This window comes from Myotis myotis, unplaced genomic scaffold (genome assembly GCF_014108235.1).
Source record: "Myotis myotis isolate mMyoMyo1 unplaced genomic scaffold, mMyoMyo1.p scaffold_m19_p_3, whole genome shotgun sequence".
Classification (NCBI taxonomy): domain Eukaryota; kingdom Metazoa; phylum Chordata; class Mammalia; order Chiroptera; family Vespertilionidae; genus Myotis; species Myotis myotis.
This window is the reverse complement of record NW_023416335.1, coordinates 105,771,986-105,796,483: the sequence shown is the minus strand read 5'-3', so window position 1 is coordinate 105,796,483 and position 24,498 is coordinate 105,771,986.

Genomic DNA, 24,498 nt, shown 5'->3' with positions numbered 1-24,498 from the left:
TACACATGCTCCCGCCAACCTGAGCATATGAAGTAGACAACTGAGGGACCAGATCCATGGAAGAAGGGGATACAACTCAGAGCAGAGACAATGAAGGCATGAAATTCAAGACAGACCCTATCTCTGGGTTAATGATTTCCAAACCATTGTCCTGATAGGGTGTTCAACCTCTCAAACCCCAAGTAGGGTGCCCAGGGCCAGAAAGAGACAGCAAAAATTGGTAGACAAAGAACCGCCCCAAAGGAAAGAAAAGGAGGAATTTCCAGAAAAGGAACTAAATGAAATGAGGCAACCAATATGTCAGAGAAAGAATTCAGAGTAAAGGTCATAAAGTTTGTAAACAGGCTGGATGAGAAAATCAACAAGATATGGAAGAACCAAGAGGAAATGAAGAATAATATAAATACAATAAAAAACACAATGGAAGCTTTCAACAGTAGACTAGAGGAAGTGGAGGAATGAATCAGCGACATAGAAGACAGGGTAGAAAAACACACCCAATCTGAACAGCAATTGGAGGAAAAATATAGAAAGCAGGAGAAGAGTTTAAAGGAGCTTTGGGACAAAAAGAAATGAAGCAACATTCATGTAATAGGGGTGCCAGAGGGACAAGAAGATGAGCAAAGATGAGAAATAGGTTTTCAAATAGGTTTTCTTATCCTATTTGAAGAAATAATGATAGCAAACTTCCCTGATTTGGGGATCTTCCATCCCTTTGGGGCTCTGGTCCTCACAGGGAGTCACACACCAGAGAAACTGTACATGTGCTCCCGACACCCTGAGCATCTTAATGCTCCAATCAAAAAACATACAGTGGCTGAATGTATATGAAAACATGACCCATACATATGCTATCTACAAGAGACCTACCTCAGAACAAGGGACTCAGACTGAAAGTGAAGGGATGGAAAAAGTCACACAAGCACAGAGAGTCCCAAACAAGATGAACTCAAAAAGACCCACACCAAGACACGTCATAATAACAATCACAAACATTAATGATAAAGAGAGAATCTTAAGGGCTGCAAGAGAGAGACAGAGAGTCACCAACAAGGGATCTCCCATGAGATTATCAAATGATTTCTCAACAGAAACACATCAGGACAGAAGGGAATGGAATGAAGCATACAAAGTGATGCAAAACAATGGACTGGACTGAAACCAAGATATATTCTATCCAACAAGGCTATCATTTAAAAGTGAAGGGGAAATCAGACACTTCATAGGCAAAAAAGGCTAAAAAAGTTTATTACTACCAAATCAGGAATGCAAGAAATGCTAAATTGACTGTTGTGAAGAAGAAGAAGAAGAAGAAGAAGAAGAAGAAGAAGAAGAAGAAGAAGAAGAAGAAGAAGAAGAAGAAGAAGAAGAAGAAGAAGAAGAAGAAGAAGAAATATTGAGGGGGAAAGGAATATAAAAATAAAGAATAAAAATAACTACAAACAAGTACATATCAATAATAACCTTAAACATAAATGGATTAAATGTTCCAACAAAAAAACATACAGTGGCTAAATGTATAAGAAAACATGACCCATACATATGCTATCTACAAGAGACCTACCTCAGAACAACGGACTCACTCAGACTGAAAGTGAAGGGATGGAAAAATTTTTTCAGGGAAGCATAAATGAAAAAAAAAAGCTGGGGTATCTGACAAAATAGACCTCAAAGTGAAGGCCATAAGAAGAGATAAGGAAGGCCACTTCATAATACTAAAGGGATTGATACAACAAGAGTATATAACTCTGATAAACATATATGCACCCAATGCAGCAGCACCCAAATACATTAAAAAAAACTTATGGAAGATATCTAGGGAGAGTTTGACAGCAATACAGTCATAGTAGGGGACTTTAATACCCCACTAACACCATTGGATAAATCTTCTAGACAAAAAAATCAACAAAGAAATAACAATCCAAAATAACTCACTAGAATAGATGGACTTAATTGACATCTTCAGGATATTTCACCCCAAAGCTACAGAATATACATTTTTCTCATGGGACATTTTCAAAGATAGGTCACATGTTAGGACACAGGCTAAGTCTCTACAAATTCAAGAAGATTGAAATCCTATCAAGCATCTTCTTGGATCACAAATCCATAAAATTAGAAATCAACTACAATGAAAACAATCCAAAAAATCAAACACTTGGAGGCTAAATAGCCTATTATTAAACAACTAGTAGCCCGGTGCACAAAATTCATGCACATTGATAGGGAATTAATAAGAGCAATGTAATTTGGACTCATTATCTAATATCAATAATATGTGAGCACGAGGCAGTCCACATTTCTGAAATTCAATGACATGAATTTTAGCTATTACTTTGCCAAATAAATGGAATTTACAGATATCATTTAAAAGAGCATTCAGCTTAATATTAAAAACTCTGGCTACCAAGTCAGGTCTGTTTTCAACTTTTTGCCAGTATTGTAAATTGTTTTCAATATCTGCCCATTTGGGGTTGCATGTCATGGTTATGAATAAATCGGTCTTGCCATACTTCATTACAATTGCCATAGCATCCTGATATTTCTGCTGCATATTTCTGGGACTACCCTCAGAAGATGATGGAAGTATTATCATTTTATCAATCGGCACATTGTCATTTTCAGATCTACATTTGAGATAATCCATCAAACCACTATATCTTTCAACTCTCAACTTAGATTGGTTTGCTTTGGTGAAATTTATCCGATTGGCCTCCATTTTTTAATATGAATCCAGAATAAACTGTTGAGTTAATTTTCTTGCATTTAAAATAGGATTAAACATATCCCGCACAGAGAGATGAAATCCATAATACTGCATTTGTGTGACTCGTGTCCTTACATTTTGTCTAGTATTATTGTTGATTACACTGTTGTCTCTGAGTCTTAATGCAATATCTGTTCCCCAGCCTTTTTCACCATGTGTTTAAAAAGAATAGGATATGTCATTGCATCTAATGTAGGAAACAGGATATTGATTTGTTTCATTTCAGTGGCATTTGGATTTTGGGATCTGGTTTACAATGAATGAGCAAGTCCCTTTCAAAAGGAAGTTCTCCAAATTCCTTTCTGAATATGACATCATCCTCAGTTACACAGGGAGAATTATACCTACCTGGGTCACTGTTACAATAGTATTTAATTGCTATTGTTACTTCTGTGGGAGCAATACCTTTTGCTGCTGCTTCAGATTGGGCTTCCTTTTCTACCTCACGTAGCATCTTGTACGATTTTGTTAATTCACTTATTTCATACATGAGGTTGTTGATGTTGATCATGAGTCTTTCTGAACAGCCCTGGTTTTCTGGCATTGCTAATCTTTTTTACTTGTAGCTTCGCTGTATCCAAAATATAGAGTTGAGCAAACTTCCGAGAAACACCATCTGAAGGATGTAAAGTTCCAGCATGGTGATAAACTTGTCTGAGTATTCTAAAACAGTATGGCCCATATCCTGATGGCGATGCAATATTTGCACCCATGGAAGCAAAAGCAAAAGAACTATTTACGGAACGAATATTTTCCATGAAATTTTTACTGTCAGATCTTTGTTTGTCATTAATCTTTTTAAGTATGCCAGGTAGCCCTGGCTGCTTTGGCTCAATGGATAGAGCGTTGGCCTGCGGACTGAAGGGTCCCAGGTTGAATTCCGGTCAAGGGCACATGCCTGGGTTGCAGGCTTGATCCCCAATAGGGGATGTGCAGGAGGCAGTCAATAAATGATTCTCTCTCATCATTGATGTTTCTCTCTCTCTCTCTCTCTCTCCTCTCTTCCTCTCTGAAATCAATAAAGATATATTTTTTAAAAATATGCCAGGTAATCTGGAAAATGTATATCATTTGGACAGACTTTCCCTTTGCTACAACATCGAGTAAATTTCCCATCGGATGGTTTTTCATCAGAGAAATTTAGTGATAGGCAAAATTCACATCGAACAGTCATTGCACCACAACTATGTTCGAGAATTGCATCCTCCTATACTCCATTTTCACTGAGAAGGCAGTTCCTACCAGTATTGACAGTACTTATTGATGACTGTTCTCTAGACATATTCTGTCATCACCACCGCCTTCTTTCAACTTCAAAGGCACGTTGGTCTTTAGACATTTTCTGTCGATAACGCCAGTGTTTTTTGTCATCAGAGCGACATTTTTCCAGTAGCTGGTGTTCAGATACATTCTGTCGCAGGCACTGCCTTCTTTCAAGATCAGACACACACTGTTCTGCAGATATTTTCTGTCGATAACGCCAGCATCTTTCAGCTGCAGAGCTACATTGTATCAACAGTTGTTCTTTAGACATAGTCCCACCTCTCTACTGCCAAGGTCTGAGATGCAGGTGAATGAGAGTCCTGGCTGTCAGGCCGCTGAGAGCTGTCTGACCAAAGGCTGATTCTGTGGGGGTGGAACTTCCTCCTCTCTGATGTCAGTTTCCACAGTTGTTATGAGGAAGCTGAGGTGACAGAGGGAGTCACACCCTCTAAGCTGCCCGCTCTCTCGCTCTGCTCTATGTCCAGTGGTCTCCTGTTCTGCCAAGTCCTCCAAACCTCCCGCTCTCCACCCGCTCCTCTCTTGCTCAGCTCTCAGCCGGCAAGGTCCCGGGAGCCCACGGGCATGGCTAGGGGCAAGTAGCCTCACCTCCCAAACCTGCGAAGGTCCTGGGAGCCCGCGACTGCAGCCGCCATCACCTCCTGGGGTGTTTGACACCTGCGTATGCAAATTGACTGCCATCTTTGTTGGGCTAATTTGCATAGTCACTCTGATTGGCTGGTGGGCATGGCTTGTGGGTGTGGCTTGAGCATTGCTGAGGGATGGTTCATTTGCATGTTTCTCTTTTATTATATAGGATGATTGGAATTCCAAACAGATGAAAGAAGAAATGAAAAACATCCTGAAAACAAATGACAATGAAAACACAACAATCCAAAATCTATGGAGACAGGGAAAGCAGCCCTGAGAGGGAAGATCATAGCTCTATTGGGCTACCTCACAAAACAAGAAAAACTGGTAATCAATTATCTAACTCTACAATTTAAAGAATTAGAAAGAGAGCCAGAAAATCCCAGAGTGAGCAGAAGAAAGGAAATAATAAAGATCAGAGCAGAAATAAATGATATAGAGACAAAAAAAATCAGTAAAACCAAGAGCTGGTTCTTTGAAAGGATAAACAAGATTGATGAACCTCTAGCCAGGCTCACCAAGAAGCAAAGAGAGAGGACCCAAAAAAACAAAATCAGAAATGAAAGAGGTGAAGTAACAAACGATCCCACAGACATATAAAGTATTGTAAAAAATACTACGAACAACTCTACTCCAATAAACTGGAAAACCTAGATGAAATGGACATATTCCCAGAAAAATACTATCTTTCAAAACTCAATCATGAAGAATCAAAAAGGTGAATAGGCCAACAACTACCAATGAAATTGAGTCAGTAATCAAAAAATGTACAGCAAACAAAAGCCCTGGTCTGGAAGATTTCACAGGGGAGTTTTACAAAACATTCAAAGAAATAAAACATCCTCCAGAGACTATTCCAAAAAAAATTCAAGAGGAAGGCAGAAAGTTCTTTCTATGAAGTCAGCATTACCCTAATCCCAAAACCAGATAAAAACAACACAAAGAAAGAGAATTACAGGCTAATATCCCTCATTAACATAGATGCTAAAATCCTCAACAAAATTCTAGCAAATCAGATCCAGCATTATGTTAGAAATATCATACACCATGGCCAAGTGGGATTTATTCCAGGGATGCAAGGCTGGTATAATATTGGCAAATCAATAAATGTGATATATCACATAAACAAATTGAAAGATAAAAATCACATTATCATATTAATTGATGCAGAAAAAGCATGTGACAAAATCCAACACCCCTTCTTGATAAAAACTCTCAGGAAGGTGGGACTAGAGGGATCATACCTCAACATAATAAAAGCCTTACATGACAAACCTACAACCAACATACTCAATGGGCAAAAACTAAACCCATTTCCCCTAAGAACAGGAACAAGACAGGGATGCCCACTCTTACCACTCCTGTTCGACATAGTACTGGAAGTACTAGCCATGGCGATCAGAAAAGAAGAAGAAATAAAAGGCATCCAAATTGGAAAGGAAGACGTAAAATTATCATTATTTACAAATGACATGATAGTATACATAGAAAACCTTAAAGACTCCATCAAAAAACTACTAGACTTAATAAATGAATTCAGCAATGTAGCAGGATACAAAATTAACACCCAGAAACATATGCCTTTTCTCTACACAAATAATGAACTCACAAAAAGAGAAACTAAAAAAAAAAATCCCATTTACAATTGCAACAAAAAAATTAAGATATGTAGGAATAAATTTAACTGAGGAGGTAAAGGACTTGTAGTCAGAAAATTACACATGCTGAAAAAAGACATAGAGGAAGACAAAAACAAACAGGAAAATATACCATTTTCATGGGTTAGTAGAATCAACATCATTAAAATATCCATACTACCCAAAGCAATCTAAAACTTCAATTTAATCCCCATTAAAATACCAACGGCATACTTCAAAGACCTAAAACAACTCTCCAAAAATTCATCTGGAATAAAAAAAGACCCTAAATAGCTGCAGCAATCTTGAGAAAGAACAAAATTGGAGGGATCACAATACTAGATATCAAGCTATACTACAAAGCCACCGTTTTCAAAACTGCCTGGTACTTGCACAGGAACAGACATATAGAACAGTGGAACAGAACAGAGAACCCAGAAATCAACCCAAGCCATTATGCTCAATTAATATTTGACAAAGAAGGCAAGAGCATACAATGGAGTCAAGACAGTCTCTTCAGTAAATGGTGTTGGGGAAATTGGACAGATACAAGCAAATAAAATGAAACTAGACCACCAATTTACACCATACACAAAAATAAACTCAAAATGGATAAAGAACTTAAACATGAGACTAGAAACCATAAATATCTTAGAAGAAGCCATATGCAGCAAAATAGCAGACATTTGTTGTAGCAATATCTTTACCAATACAGCTCCTAGGGCAATGGAAACTAAGGAAAAAAATAAACAAATGGGACTACATCAAAATTAAAAGCTTCTGCACAGCAAATGAAACCATCAACAAAACAACAAGAAAGCCCGCTGCATAGAAGAACATATTTGCCAAAGTTATCTCTGATAAGGGTTTAATCTCCAAAATTTACAGGAAACTCATACAACTTAACAAAAGGAAGATAAACGATCCAACCAAAGAACAGGTAAAGGACCTAATTAGACACTTTTTCAAAGGGGACATACAGAAGGTCGAGAGACATATGAAAACATGCTCAAAGACACTAGTCATCTGAGAGATGCAAATGAAAACAACAATGAGGTCCCATCTCACACCTGTCAGAATGACTATCATCAACAAATCAACAAAGGACAAGTGCTGGTGAGGAAGAGGAGAAAAAGGAACCCTCGTGCACTGCTGGTGGGAATGCAGACTGGTGCAGCCACTGTGGAAAACAGTATGGAGTTTCCTCAAAAAATTGAAAATGGAACTCCCATTTGACCCAGTAATCCCACTTCTAGGAATATATCCCAAGAAAACAGAAACACCAATCAGAAAGGATATATGCACCCCTATGTTCATTGCAGCACAATTTATAATAGCTAAGATTTGGAAACAGCCTAAGTGCCCATCAGCAGATGAGTGGATTAGAAAACTGTGGTACACCTATACAATGGAATACTACACAGCTGTTAAGAAGAAGGAATTCTTACCATTTGCAACAGGATGGATGGACCTGGAAGGCATTATTCTAAGTGAAATAAGCCAGTCAGAGAAATATAAATATCACATGATCTTAGTCATTTGTGGGCTATAAAGCACATCATAAACTGATGAACAAAACTAGATACAGAGACAAGGAAGCATCAAACAGACTGTCAAACTTCAACAGGAAGGCAGGAGTGGGTGGAAGGTGGGCAAGAGATCAACTAAAGGACTTGTATGCATGCATATAAGCATAACCAATGGACACAGACACTAGGGAGGTGAGGGCATGTGCCGGGTTTGGGGGAGGCTGGAGGGAGGGGAGGTCAATGGGGGAAAAAGGAGACATATGTATTACTATTTTTAATACTTTAAACAGTAAAAAAAAAATAAGAAAAGAAAAACAAAAACCAGCCACACACAAAAAAAAGAAAGTAAAACATCAATAGCAAATAGAGATCATTTCATAAATTGACGGTTGATTCAATATTTAAGAATGCCGGAAGCTAATTCCAGCATGTCATAATGCAAGAAGTTTCATCAAATGTTGATGGAACCTTGAGGATTGCCTGCTGGAAATGGCTAAGGGCATTTTCCCACACCTAAAGATTTGCATAGATGATTGCTTGCTGCCAGACAGCTGAGGGCATTTCAATCTACATGTTATTGCCTCCTACTGGCCAAACACCTGAACAGCCGAAGGCAGTTCCCCCAACCTGACAATGGATTCTGTATACTAAACCTTGCCTTTGATATGTATATCTACCTTGCTTTAGGATAATTTGTGTTAATAAAAAAGCAAGGGATCCAAAGAGACAGAAGAACTTGGTTTCTTTAGCTAAGTCTTCTTTGGCTCCCCAAAATGCCTTCCAAAATTATGTTTCGTCTCTGGACTCTTGATTAATTTACACCACATCCCTTCTCCAGATTCCTAAACTTTTCTAGATGCCGAGAAACACACCCCGGCATAAGAACTAGTTGCCTGGTGCACAGATTCGTGCACATTGAAAGGAAAATAATTAGAAGAAATATTTTAATATTGCTATTTGCCCTTTCTCTGTAATGGGAGTGTCAGAGCTGCCACTGGTCACCATCTGAGCAGCGATCAGCAGAGCATTCGGGCCCCCACTGGCACCCTCATTGGCCTGGTGCTGCCCGCTCACCTGCTCTACCATCCCACCGTGGTTCTGCTCTCATTGGGGGTCCATCAGGCCCGGCAGGGCCTCCACTGCTGCCCACTGTCAGCACTGCATTGCCAATATCTGCCATGTTCTGTGCCGCCCCCAATGATCAGTGCACATCATGGCAAACAGTTGAACTCCTGGTCAAACTCCCAGTCAAGGGGACAATTTGCATATTAGGCTTTTATTATATAGGATGAATGCTCATTAGATTCCACATATATGTGAAATCATATGATACTTGTCTTTCTCTGACTGGCTTATTTTACTTAGCATGTGGAATCTAATGAACAAAATAAACAAATAAAATAAAAACAAACTCATAGATACATAGAACAGACTGAAAGCTGTCATACACAAGGGTATTAGGGGACTGGATAAAGAAGGTGAAAGGATTAAGCAAAGAAAAAACTCATGGACAGTGACAACAGTATGGTGATTACAAGAAGGAAAGGGGTTGAGGGAAGCTGGATGAGGGTTAAGGGGGAAAAAGATGATGGAGGAGATTTGACTGGTTGGGTGAACACACAATACAATCTAATCTAATAAAAGAGAAACATGCAAATTGACTGCACCTCTGCTATGCCCCAAGCCACACCTACCAGCCAATCCGAGTGACTATATGCAAATTAACCCAACCAAGATGGCAGTCGGCAGCCACAGAGCTGGAGCAAGCAGGAGGCTTGGTTGCCCCAGCGATGGAGGAAGCCAAGCTTCCCTCCTGCCCTGGCCGACTGTGGCCTCTGCTCAAGGCAACAAAGTTTCAATTATAGAAGATAAATAAATCCCAAATACCTGCTTCCAGCCAGCCTCCACTGGGAGCTTGGGTGGCTGGGGGCCATGTCCAGCCTGCAAACAGCCATCAGCCCCTCATCCAGGATGGCCACACCCTCATGGTGTGAGGGTCCCTGCTGGGGGATTGGCCAGCCTGCAAACAGCCATCAGCCCCTCACCCAGACTGGCAAGGCACCCCAGTGGGAACCCCCACCCTGAAGGGGCTGTGGCGAGCCTTCAAACAGCCATCAACCCCTCACCCAGACTGGCCAGGCACCCCAGCAGGACCCCCTACCCTAAAGGGGGTGTGGCCAGCCTGAAAACAGCCATCAGCCCCTCACCCAGGATGGCCACATCCTCATGGGGTGAGGGTCCCCAATGGAGGCCTTGGCCAGCCTGGAAACAGTCATCAGCCCTTCACCCAGGCTGGCCAGGCACCCCAGTAGGGACCCCCACACTGAAGGGGTTGTGGCCAGCCTGAAAACGGCCCTCAGTCCCTCACCCAGGCTGGCCAGGCACCCCAACAGGACCCCACCCTGATCCGGGACACCCTTCAGGGCAACCCAGCCAACCCCCACCCATGCACCAGGCCTCTATCCTATTTAAAAGGGTAATATGCAAATTGACCCTAACAGCAGAACCACTGGGAATGACTGGTCACTATGACACACACTGACCACCAGGGGGCAGACACTCAATGCAGAAGCTGCCCCCTGGTGGTCAGTGCTTTCCCACAGGGGGAGCTCTGCTCAGCCACAAGCCAGGCTGACAGCTGCCAGTACAGTGGTGGTGGTGGGTGCCTCTCCCGCCTCCTCAGCAGCGCTAAGGGTGACTGACTGCAGCTTAGGCCTGCTCCCCACTGGCAAGTGGACATCCCCCGAGGGCTCCCGGGCTGCCAGAGGGATGTCTGACTGCCAGCTTAGGCCCAATCCCCTGGGGAGCAGGCCTAAGTCAGCAGGTGGTCATACCCCGAGGGGTCCCAGACTGCGAGAGGGCACAGGCCAGGCTGAAGGACCCCCCCCCCCCCCGAGTGCACAAATTTTTGTGCACCAGGCCTTTAGTATACATATAATGTATTATAGAATTGTATACCTGAAACCCATATAATTTTATTAACCAATGTCACCCCAATAAATTTTTTAAAAAATGAATGTAATTCACTTATTATTAATAGACTTGAGAAAAATAATATGACTATCTCAATTGATGCAGGAAAAGAATAGTACAAATTCAACATCCAATCATCACATGTGCTTTCATTGCAGCAGGGACAGAAGAGAACTTCCATATTCTGATCAAGTGCATTTCAATAGCTTAAAACTAACAGCACACTTCATAGTAAAAGACAGCTTCCCCAATATATGGCATTTGACAAGGATGCTCTCTCCTCACACCCAAGCATGAAGCTTTGGTTGTGGCCAAGGAAAGTGAGGGAAGAAGGTGACCACTAAGAGTGACCACTTGGAGTGACTGTGAGCTGGAGAATGGTCAAAGAGGCCACAATCCAGAGGAATGCAGGCATCCCAGTGATGATGCAGTGCATGTGCTTAATGTCCTAGAAAACACTCCCTGCCCCCCCTCCCCCAGCATGGTGGTCCTCACATGGGGCTGTGCCTGATAGAGAAATGAGAACTCAGGCTGTGGACAGTTGGTCCAGAGCCCAGCTGTCCTGAGATACAGAACCCATGCAGTAGTGAGAGCTGTCACCTTGCCAGTAGGGGGCAGGGCCAGTCAGCCAACCTCCTGAAGCCCCTCCCCCTACCCAGCCCCACCCCAGATCGGCCCCCCACCCCGAGCAGGGGCAGGGCCGCCAGCCTCCGGGAACCTGCCCTCTTGAATCTCTTGCAACTACTTGCTGAGGGTGAATTACTGTCTAGTGGTTGTTTATTGGCCTCTGCACTTTCTTTCTATGCATATTCTCTGGTAATTTTTCTTGGGTCATTTTTACTTAAACATTTAAAAGTGTGGTTTTTTTAAAAAAATATATATATATATATATATAAAGCCAGTGACCGGAACACCGGAATGACCAGAACAACCAGTTGCTATGACGCCCACTGCAGCCAGCGAACTGACCCAATCGGCAGGTGGGGTCGGCTGGCCAACCTCCAGCAGTCCCTCTCCCTGCCTGGCTCCACCCCAGATCAGCCCTGCACCCTGATCAGGGGCAGGGCTTCCAGCCAACCACCTTCAGCTCCACCCCCGATGGGCCCCTTCCACCCCCATCAGCCTGCAGATTCTCCCCCAGCCAGCTCCACCCCTGATCAGCATCCCCCCACTCTGATCCAGGGTTAGGCCTGCTTGCCAAACTCCCACAGCCCCTGCCCTGGCCACTGAACCCCGATCATCCCCCCCCACCTCAATCAGGGGCGGGGCCCGCTGGCCAATCGCCCACAGCCCCGCACCCCAGCCAGCCTGGCCCTGATCAGGCCCTGATCAGGGCAAACCAACTGGCCAACCTCTGGCCATCTCCTCCCGACAGGGCCAGCATCGATCCACCCTATTGGGCTGGGCCGGCCAGACCCCACCTGTTCACAAATTCATGCACTGGGCCTCTAGTATTCTATAAATCTACTGGCTCATTTATCTTGTATATACTTGTTTACTCGTCCAGTGTTTTTTTTTTAATTAAATCTTTATTGTTCAGATTATTACAGTTGTTCCTCATTTTTCACCCCATAGCTCCCCTCCACCCGGTTCCCACCACACCCTCTGCCCTTAACCCCCCACCCCCACAGTCCTCATCCATAGGTGTACGATTTTTGTCTGGTCTCTTCCCGCACCCCTTTCACCCCGAGAATAGTCAGTCCACTCCCTTTCTATGCCCCTGATTTTATTATATTCACCAGTTTATTCTGTTCATCAGATTATTTATTCACTTGATTTTTAGATTCACTTGTTGATAGATGTGTATTTGTTGTTCATAATTTTTATCTTTACCTTTTTCTTCTTCCTCTTCTTAAAGGATACTTTCAGCATTTCATACAATACTGGTTTGGTGGTGATGAACTCTTTTAGCTTTTTCTTATCTGTGAAGCTCTTTATCTGACCTTCAATTCTGAATGATAGCTTTGCTGGGTAAAGTAATCTAAGTTGTAGGTTCTTCCTATTCATCACTTTGAATATTTCTTGCCACTCCCTTCTGGCCTGCATAGTTTCTGTTGAGAAATCAGCTGACAGTCATATGGGTACTCCCTTGTAGGTAACTGATTTTTTTTCTCTTGCTGCTTTTAAGATTCTCTCTTTGTCTTTTGCTCTTGGCATTTTAATTATGATGTGTCTTGGTGTGTTCCTCTTAGGATTCCTTTTGTTGGGGTTCTCTGCACTTCCTGGACTTGTAAGTCTATTTCTTTCACCAGGTAGGGGAAGTTTTCTGTCATTATTTCTTCAAATAGGTTTTCAATATCTTGCTCTCTCTCTTCTTCTGGCACCCCCATAATTTGGATGTTGGTTCACTTGAAGTTGTCCCAGAGGCTCTTTATACTATCTTCATATTTTTGGATTCTTTTTTCTTTTTGTTTTTCAAGTTGGGTGTTTTTTGCTTCCTCATATTTCAAATCTTTGACTTGATTCTTGTGATCCTCTGGTCTGCTGTTGGATCTCTGTGTAACATTCTTTATTTCAGTCAGTGTATGCTTAATTTCTAGTTGGTCCTTTTTCATATCCTCGAGGGTCTCACTAGATTTCTAGAGGGTCTCACTAAATTTATCGGCGGTTTCTAGAAAATTCTTGAAAAACCTTATAACCGTGGTTTTGAACTCTATATCCGGTAGTTTGCTTTCCTCCATTTCTTTCATTTGTGACTGTTTCTTTGTCTCTGCATTTTTTATGCTTTCCTGTGTTTATAGAGTGGCTTTCTGTGCTTGGTGTCCTATAGGGCCCAGTGGCTCAGCCTCCCCAATTACCTGAGGTGGACACTCTTGGTGCACCCCTTTATGGGCTTTGTGCACAGTCTTATTGTAGTTAAGCCTTGATTGTTGTAGGTATCACTGGGAGGAATTGACCTCCAGGCCAATTGGCTGTGAGAATCAGCTGTATCTACAGTGGGAGAACTTCTGTGTTCACTGAGTTTGCCCCCTGAGTGTGTCCCTTAGGGATCTGAGGAGTTGTAATCTGGATGGTCCCATTATGACCACTGGGTACACTGGCACTTGTATCTCTAAGGAGGTGCTAATTTAGCCTCTGCCTGAGGCTACCCAGCAGGAGCTATGGAGAGATCTGCAGATTCCTCTTCTTTGTTTGGGGTTTGGAGGTGCCCTGATGAGGCCCAGCTGTGAAGTAATGTAAGCTGCTGTGGGGCCTTGGGCCTTCTTTTGGAAGTTCTGGGTTTCTCTGACCCAGCTGCAATTTGTTAGGTAATTTTTAGATTGCAAAGGGCCAGGTCATTCATATGCAAAAGCCTCTGTGCACAGCTTGGGTGGGGCGGCATCTCTGGGGATCAACAGGGTGGAGCAAATAGCTATGGCTGATCCTCAGTCCTGCCCTAAGTGACCCCGCTTCTCAGTGTCCCAGTAATCGCTGCAAGCACCTCTGAGAGAAAGCCGCCCTCAAGTTCCAACTGATGCCAGACAGTCGTTTCTCCCCATATGAGTCTGGGTCCCCAGAGACTCGCCCAGAACTGGAGTCAGGACCATTGGGAGCTTGTGTCTCCCTCCCGTTTGAAAAAGACAACCGTGTCCTCAGTTGCCAGCCCTTTCCACGTGCGCCTCCGCACCTCCTCTGAGTCTTAGTGTGCTTTTCTCTTTCCTTCTAGTTGTAGAATTTCCCCTCAGCCAGCCTTCCTGTGGTTCTGGATGATGTCCATTTTGTCTTTTAGTTGTATATTTGAAGTGGTTGTGCGAGGCAGCAATTTCCGGTGTTTACCTATGCTGCCATCTTGGTTTCTTCTACTCATCCAGTCTTAATCATTTATTTTTATTTTCTCTTTTATTCTTGCCGGTTCATTCATAGTCATCATATGATTTTATATAATGAATCTCATTTACTAGTTACTAGTATAATCGTTTTGGATTGTAGTGAATTGTCCATGTTATAAAAATGTCACCCACAATAATGATAATTTTATTGTATAAAAGTTGATCCTTATGCTTTTGTATTTCTTATTTTTCATGCTTTATTTCCCTGACTATACTTTTAGTATAGTATTGAATAGAACTAGTAAAAGCTGGCAGCATTGTGTGTCTGCAGGGAAACAGCTTTCAATAATTCTGGACAATTAAGATATTCTCTAGAGCATTTTCTCAATCCATTGAGATTTTGCTTCCTGGCAATTGTCGTCAGTTTGGCTCAAATAAACTCATAAAAATTCTTACAAGTTTGGACACTTTTTACATTGACATTAGCTCTATGGTCTTGGGCAACTTCCTTAACTATGCTGAGCTTCATGTTTCTTTTTGTCAAGGGAAATAACCTCATGGAAGCACTCCGTAGGTGGTTGTATGATTAAAATAATTATTGTTAACTAGAGGCCTGGTGCTTGTCAGAATGTGTTATATTATGCAGATGAAAATCTATTTAAACAGACTTGATGTAGATATTTTCAAAGATGGAAGAATTGTCCCTGTCAACTATTTTAGTTGATTCATATCTTCAGTAATTGTCATCATTGCAAAGTTTTCAGTCCCCATATGGATTGCTGGATATAATATGTCATGCCCTGTCCCTGTCCCCTCCCTTTGTAGCCTTTGTTACCTTAAGGACTCTAGTTTTCCATTTATATGTTTAAGTACCAATCTTACTGGCTTAAAAATGTAAGCTTTTAACACTGCTCTCTCTGTTCCATATCTTTCAGATGAAAAGTGGAGTTGGGTTGCGGCAGAGGAGAGAAATTCAGAAGGGGAGTATTGGAGTAATGACTGCAGTGGGAGAAGAAGGAACCTATTTCCCACCCACAGGCCCTGGCGCCCTGGACCACAGGGCTGGCAGCTTCTCCAGGTGGCTGCAGCCTGGGACCTCGGGGCAGGTGGCTTCTTCATCTCCTAGGCCACAGCCAGCTTCAGGTGCTGGGGCCTGGCTTCTCAGTCTGCCCGAGGACATGGGGCAGGTGGATGTGGGGCAGGCGGCTTCTCCGGCTGGCTGTGGCCTAAGATCACAGGCAGGCGGCTTCTTCATCTCCTAGGCCGCAGCCTAGAAGAAAGAGGTATGAGGGATGATATGAAGGGAAAACTAGGGTCCTATGGGACTAGTATACTATCTTACGGATGGACACTTTTCCAACTTTGTCAGGGAAGGCCAGTAATATCTAGGGCCCACTTCCTTTTCTCTCTCTCTCTCTCTCTCTCTCTCTCTCTCTCTCTCTCTCTCTCTTTCTCTCTCTCTCCCTCTCTCTCTCAGCTGAGCCACCTCAGAAGTAGGGTTTTTGGTTTCCAAAATGAACCAGCAGCCACCTTTGAACACCCCCTTTCCTAGTTTGCTAGCAAAAACGAGGCTTAGAGTAGCTGAGTAGCATTCTCTCTGCTCTGTTTAGACCAATAGCAGCTCCAAGTGTAGTTTCCCCCTACGTTCTCAGGACCCCAAAATCTTCCTTCCAAACCTCTACCTTTTGGCATCTTCTTCAGGATATTAAACACCTCACTTTTCTCAATGAGATTCTTGGCCTAGAAAAAGTGCATGCTGGGTCAGAACTTTCGGGACTTCATGGCCTGCTTCATCTCAACCTTTTTGAGGATCATGAGCCTCTTATTAGCCATCTCTTCTTTCTTCAGCACCAGCTCCCTCCGCCCCCCTCCCCCCCGCCCGCACCCCCTCCTCCCCGCCCAACTGCATTATTTTCTCCTTCATTACCATCTTCTTTTGTTCCTCATCTATGGATATAGCTGAGCAGAAAAAGGACATCACCACCACCAAAAGCAGAGAGAGGAGAGCTGGCTGCCCAGATGGGCCCCCCACCAACACTGGGATGCCTGGAAGAGGAAATTGCTCAGATGAATTCAATGGGTCTAAAAAGGGTACTGGGTAAGTGAAAATCTACAGATTTAAGTGTTGATGTTCCTTCTCACACCTGTTCTCATATTAATAGGAGGCAGCATATTGAAGGATTAGTCTCTGAGACTCCAGAGAAAAGACCTCCAGGTACAATGAGGAGCTTCCCAAATAAAAGGTTACCATGAGGCCTCCTTATAATGGAACTTTTCCATCAGCAAGCCCTGCTCACACACAGAGCAAGACATTGCAATCAGGTTTTTAGTGTTCCACTTTTAAACATAACCAAAGAGCAAAGTATCACAAGGCATATGAAGAAAGGCTCTAACGTGATAAAATAAATAAATAAATAAATAAATAAATAAATAAATAAATAAATAAATATCACACACAGAGAGAAGCAACTAAAGGGAAATGGAGGTAAAGCAGGAAATAAAAGAAAAAGTCAAAATAATTATAATTAGTATTCTTACAGAGATAAGAAAAGATATTGTGTAGCCCGGCCAGTGTTGCTCAGTGGTTAAGTATTGACCCATGAACCAAGAGGTACCCAATTCAATTTGGTCAGGGCACATGTCTGGGTTGTGGGCTGGATCCCCAATAGGGAGTGTGCAGGAGTCAGCCAATTGATGTCTCTCTCTCTCATCCATGTTTCATCTCTCTATCCCTCTCCCTTCTTCTTTCTCTAAAATTAATAAAGACATATTTATTTTGAAAAGAGAAAAAATGGGAAGTAATGGGGGGATAAAGATGCATATGTAATACCTTAATCAATAAAGAAAAAAAAGGTATCATGTCCATAAAATAGGAACAAAAAATGAACTAAATGAGAATGAGCTTTTAGAAATTAAAATATAAAAGCTAAAGTTTTAAAAATTTACTAGCAATATTAAAAAGAAGGAATTGAAGAGAATCTTTTAGATAGTAGGACAAAATAAGAGAGAAGAAAATGAGATAGTTATTAGTTCAGAAAGTCCAACATCTAAAGAACAGATATTTCAGAAGAAGAAAAAAAAGAAATGAAATAAATAATACAAGAAATTGTCCCAGATGCCACCTGCACATGCTCATACTCTGTTCAGGGTCCCAGCCTAGCCCTTACCAAGATACTGGTCTTGGTTTGGGGGAGAGTCTGAAACCTCAAACTAATAGAACTTTCTTCTCTAATAGATGTAGTCCTTCCTTAATTTCAACTCATTAAAAAATGCTTTATAGTTTAAGGCAGTGGAAGGAAGGCTGGAATCAAATATTTTGATTAAAAAGATGGCAATGAGGCTTTAGCGGAAGGTGCTCGCCCGCAGCCCTGTGCCCAGAGGTGGGTGGGAAGGCGCCGCAGTGGTTTTGCAGTGGGCACCCCGCCCTCCGAGCTTCCCCCATTCTGGGTTCGTGGAGGGGAGAGCGGCCCGCGGCGCCCTCTGGTGGCGGAGGAGGCAGAACACAGGCGGGAGCCAGACTCCTCTGGTTCCTGGGCTCCTCCCGCCCCCCATCCCCCTGCGGTGAAGCTGGGGGAGAGGGAACTGCGGGAGCCAGCGTGGGTGTACTACAGACCAAAGCCTTGCAGGCTGCTTTAGTGAGTTCAGTCTTGAATGTCCAGTGGTTAAGTGAGAACATGGACTCCAGAGCCAACGTACTTGGTTTGACTTCTTCTTCTGTCACTTTTCCATGGAAAGTAACTTCACAGGGTGATCTGACCATAAATCCCTAACTGGGCAAGTCAGGTTGGGTAATCAACCCCAGGCATGTGCTAGTAACTTTTAGTAAAAGGTTCATCTTTGCCTTAAGCAAGCCCTGCCCGTTGTTTCTATGCATCTGGGTTAATACACCTTTGAAATTAACCATAACCACCCTCAAGAAAGCACAGAACCTCGCTAACTATCCTGTAATCCAATCCTGGCCTTGCTTTTTCCCACCTTTATGTAATCTTCCTTACATTCCCTCCTTAATTTTAAACGCATAAGAGAAACTGCAAGACTGTTACTCTCCGAAGCACTTGAGATCTTGTTCCCCAGCCTATGTCATCAGTTTGGCTCAAATAAACTTATAAAAGTTCTCTACAAAAAAAATAAAAAATAAAAAAATAAAAAATAAAAAAATAAAAAGATGGCAATGTAATGGCCCAGTTGTGGCAGTTTTCTTAAAGTAACTTGTAAAGCATTTACCATATTCTTAATTAGCACTCTTTGCAGAAACTTGTGCACATATATCCTGCTTTCAGAATAGTTTTGCAAAGTGTACAAAAATTTAAAAGGTGAAAGCTTTTTAATAAATAAATTGCATTTATAAATTTAAAATGGGGGGGAGTTGTTCCAGAACTGAAGGCCTGTGTCTCTAGATTGATAAGACTCATTGAGTATCTAGCACAGCACAATCAATTACTCAACAGCAACACCAAAGGTACATCATCTTAATACTTCAGAATATTAGCATTAAAATGATTCTAATAGCTTCCAGGGAGCAACTAGTTCAGGTTAGCAGTGAGCATGGACTTAAGGGTAGAAGGAAAGAAACACATTTATTGAATCCCTGCCAGGCACTATGGTTAGCAGGTTTCACATGGGTTATCTATTTGAGTTACATTTAATAATATTTCTATGTCCATGAAAGTATGATAGGTTATACAAGAAAGAATAAAAACTGTAAATTAGGAGAGCTCAGACACGGTCCCAAATTAGTATGTCTTTGTGAGACCTTGGGCAAATCACTTAATGTCTATTGGTCTCAGTTTTCTCACATGTAAAAAGGGTGAAATGGACTTCATCAGTCATTTCCAACGTGTGATATATGTGCCATCAGTGATACAAAATATCACTGTTTAGGTTGAATTAAAAAAAATTTAAAGCAAGTTAATTTAAAGAGACATATAAGTAAATAGAGGCACAGGGTTATGACAAAAATGAAAATTTTGGTAGTCATTGAAATACATTCTATCCAAGATTCTTTCCAGGGCTAGCATTCAATTACTCTATGGTATATCAGACACCAGAGAAAATTTTAAGAAAGAAATAGATGACAATTTACTCTCACAGTCATGGTAGGGGGTTATACCCTCGAATTAAAGAGCTGGACTTTTGAAGAACCGCTTCAATTTTATCAAGTCCTTGAATCTCTCCTCAGACTACAGTGTTTGCCTGCAACTGAAAGCTCTAGGGCAAACAGACAATGACATTCACATCACCATTCCATCCACTCCATGCTGCAGCCTTCACTCAATGGCCCCAGCCCCTTGTCCCTCTCTCCCTAGTGACACAATACAGAGGCCACCTGGTTCCAAAATCTCTACCTCCATTTTCTCTAAGGTCCCCAAAAGTTTTCATGGGTACTTTTCCTGGACTGCCAAACAAAATTTATCTAATACTGGTCAGGACCAACTTGGTCTAGCATAAGGGGAAAAAATCCCTTATTGTTCTATTTACTTCATCTTCTCTCTCTCTCTCTCTCTCTCTCTCTCTCTCTCTCTCTCTCTCTCTCTCTCTCTTTCTCTCTCTCTCTCTCCCTCTCTCTAAAATGTTTCTTTACTTTGAAAAGAGAATGGATGAAAACTATAAAAGCAGACCTTGTTCAGTGATTAGAGCATCAGGCCTCTCACCAAAGGGTCTCAGGTTTGATTTCTGGTCAAGGGCACATACCTGAGTTACAGGTATGATCCTTTGCCCCTGTCCATGTGTGTGCAGGAGGCAACCAATCAATGTGTCTCTCTCACACTGATGTTTCTCTCTCTCTCTCTCTCTCTCTCTCTCTCTCTCTCTCTCTCTCTCTCTCTCTCCCTCTCCCTCTCTCTCTCCCTCCCTCCCTCCTTCTCTCTTTAAAAATCAGTGAAAAAAATATCCTCAGGTGAGGATTAACACAACAAAAAACTATAAAAACACTTTGTTTCCAGACTAAGAAAAAAGAAATACATCATGTACATCTGTGATACTGAGTAAATGTCTTTGGGCCCACAACTATTTTCAAAACCCTGTTGTGGAGAAAGTCTATGTTCTTCTCCCACCGAAAGGTGTGGGGTGGGGAAGGCCACCACCAGGTTAACAAAGACTAAGGGCCCAACTTCCCAGTTACTTACAGTAACCTCACAAGCCCAGTACTCCACCCAGGTCCCACCCCAGGAGACCCCAATTACCTCAGAGCAACTCCAGAAACTGTAGACTGTTGGCTTAGTCCCTTCAACAGCTGTGTCAGAAGCAGGAGAAAACTCACATTCTGTTTCACTTCCTGTCAAGGCAGGTTTCACTTCCTTCCAGCCTCATGTTGCACAGGCAAGAAAAATGGGACCTGCCATGGCCAAGGCTGAAGTAGGCTCAGGTATGTAAGTTTACATGCATGTGTGAGAATAAACAAGTAATCTTTTCTGTCAAAGAAGGGAGGTTAGGCAATAGCCATTTTGGCTCATGTGACTTGCAGCTGCCCTGGGAGCCTCCATTTTGAAACAGCAAAGGTCAGCCCTTCCCTTTTTCCTTTAAATTAGCCAATCACGCAAGACTGTGAGCCTAAGCTCTGACCAATCAAGAGTGAGGGACAGATGACCTACATCAGACATAAAACCCTGAGCGGACGGTCAGTTCAGTGTGCGTGCTGCCAGACCCTGTGTGCGTGTGCACCCTTCTGCAGAAGTAAAGATATTTCCCTTGCTGTATGGCTCCTGAGTATCCTTTCTGTTCTCCCAGGACCCCTGGTTTTGGGGCTAGCCTTATTTCTAACACATGTGTGTGTGTTGATGTGCTTATCCCTTCGTGTGTGTGTGTGTGTGTGTGTGTGTGTGTGTGTGTGTGTGTGTGTAAGAGAGAGAGAGAGAGACAGAGAGAGACAGAGACAGAGAGAGAGAGTTTATGTGCATGTGTGGATTTGTGCTTATTTGGGAAGAGGGTATGTGTGTGTTTGTTGTGTCTTTGTAGTATCCATAACATGGTTTTGGACAAGTACCACAAAGAGATACTCTAAAATCTGCTCTTGAACCTTGAGAAGTGTAGCCCTCCTCAAAATGTGATTTTGAACTGGGGGCAATCCCCTGGACAGAGTGTAAAAAGGTAGATATAATAAAAGGTAAATGTTTGCCTGACCAGCATGTCTCAGTGGTTGAGCATCAACCTATGAATCAGGAGGTCAGGGTTCGATTCCCAGTCAGGGCACATGCCCAGGTTACAGGCTCAATCCCCAGTGTGAGCATGGAGGAGGCAGTCAATCAATGATTCTCTCTCATCATTGATTTCTCTCTCTCTCTCTCCCTCTCTCTCTCTCTCTCTCTCTCTCTCTCTCTCTTTCTCTCTCTCACACACACACACTTCCTCTCTGAAATCAATAAAAATATATTTATATATATTTTTTAAAAAGGTAAATGTTTAGGGGAAGTAATCAGTGATGTGGGGGCGGGACAATAAAGGGAAAGCCCCTATTTATAGGGTTGTCAACCAATGATCATTGGAACCAAATCAATGCTAACAGAAATCTCCAATTTAGGGTGCAGTGAAGAAGGAAACTATTCGGTGCAAACAGCTCAACTGTGATACAGCATGGCTGTGGAATAGCACAGCTGTGAGGCAGCTTGGAGTGAGGAAGTTCTTTACTCTGGTGTGTTCCACTTACTCAGGTCCACTCTACTCTAGCCTGCTCTGCTCTGCCCTGCCCTGTCCAGTTAGGGAAACTCAGTCTTCAGTTTTTGGTGGGAAAGGAAAGTGGTTACCAGAGCAAGAGGGGAGCTGGCTTATATAGAGAGAAGTCCCTGCCCCTGTTCTCTGATTGTTCTGTCCTCATTGCAAATGAGAACTGCAAATCCTGACAGTTTGATTAATCCAAAGGGCACTGTCCTAATTAGTCAAATGAAGTTGCTCTGATTGGTTAGGAAGATGCTGGTGGACAGGGAAAATCTTAGTCCTATTGGTTAAAATATAATTCAGGAATTCCTTTATAAGGGTTGGTTTAAATGGAAGAAACACAGTGCAGGCTTCACCCTGAACTACAGTTTGTGTGAGAGGCCCCTGTGTAGAAATGGCTGCTAGGCTCTGTCTTTTTGTTTATTGTTTTGTTTTGTTTTTTTATTTGAGTTCAATTAGCCACCAGGAGCCCTTCTGAGTAGGTATATTCTTTCTCAGGGTCCACAGGGTTCATTGTGAAAATTAAATGAAGAATGCATGCAAAGTACCTGGAACAGAAAAAGTTCTCAATAAATCTCAGCCATTACTGTTATTTGTTTATTTTTTGGGTTGTTTTTTTTGTTGTTGTTAATCCTCATCTGAGGATATTTTTTCATTGATCTTCTAGAGAGAGTGGAAGAGAGAGGGAGAGGCAGAGAGAAACATTAATGTGAACATCGATTGTTTGCCTCTTGCACACACTCTGACCAGGGCTGGGGAACCTGCTATAGAGGTAAGTGCCTTTGACCAGAATTGAACCCAGGACTATTCAATCTGTAGGCCAAAGCTCTATCCACTGAGCCAAACCAGTTAGGGCCCATTACTATTATTAGGAGCAACTATTGCGATATTCACCCAGGTCAACCTAATTAAGATATTGAAGCTGTACCAGTGATTTCCTGTTACACACATGATCTACATACCTGCTATGCACCCTTTTCCTTCCCAGCCTCTCCCTCTCAAGGCCTTCTGCCCCCCAAAATACCCACAAACTCCCTGGCACTTCCACTTCTGCTGCTTCTAAATAGCTGGAACCTCTGGGTTTCTCGTCATCTCCAAAAAGTAAAAGATCATCCATTTACTAAACAAGAAGAAATTCAAAAGTGAAAATATAAAGGAATTAGAAATTCCCTCATCAAGAGTTCAAGGTTAGCCTTGCTGGTATGGCACAGTGGTTGAGCATCAACCTATGAACCAGAAGGTCATGGTTTGATTCCCAGTCAGGGAACATACCCAGGTTGCAGGCTCTATCCTCAGTAGGAGAAATTGTGTGAAATGCTCACCTATTTGAATTCAAATAATGGACTCAGAGACAGAAGTATGGTGAAAACGAGACTTTTAATACACTCTCAAGAGCAGGTGTCCTTTCGGTTGTACAGATACACCTGGGGCAGCAAACACAGCCTATTATTCAGTTCCTCCTCCAGTTCCTCATTGGCTGAGCATCATGAGGTCACCTGTTTCCTCATATGTCGCCTAGATCTTGCTGTCTCCCATTGGGCAATTTGAAAAAAAAAATTGGGCTGAGGCCTTTTCTAGTTGCCTCCACTGCCCCCTGTCTAACTGTGGCAGGTGCCTCAGGGGTTTCCACTATGATGCTGACCCAAGTGCACACTTCTTTGTTCTTACATCCTCTTCCCTCCTCCCTACATTCTGTTTGCCCTGTGGAAATTCAGCAAATTCCATCAAAAGCCACCATGCTGGAGATGGATCACAGAGGCCCACTTCCTACAGAGTGCAGGAGGAGCCAATTAATGATTCTTTCTCATCATTGATGATTATATCTCTTCCCCCCTCTCCCTTCCTTTCTAAAATCAATAAAAATATATATTTTTTAAATTTTTAAAGAGTTCAACATTAATTTCTTAAAAGTAAGAGGAAGCAGAAGGAACAAGCACGTAGTAAGGAAAAGCAAAGTTGATTAAAGCAGGAGGGTAAGAGGGGTAAGTTTTTGGTTTTGAACATAAATATATATTTTTTAAATATTTTGTTTTTGTTTTTGAAATGAAAATGAGAGCCACCAATGTTCTCCCACTCTCTCTTCAGCAGAGTACTACAGATTTGTTTTCAGGAAAGGGTCAGAGTTTCTGGCCTAGATAAGGATGGGAATACCATACTAAAAATGAAGATAGTATTTAAATTTTGTATGCTGAATACTGAGTCCTTCAAGCCTTTTCCCCTGATTAGTCCCCCAGACATCAGCAACCAACTTACACCCACAGTCAAGAAAACAGAAAAGTCTT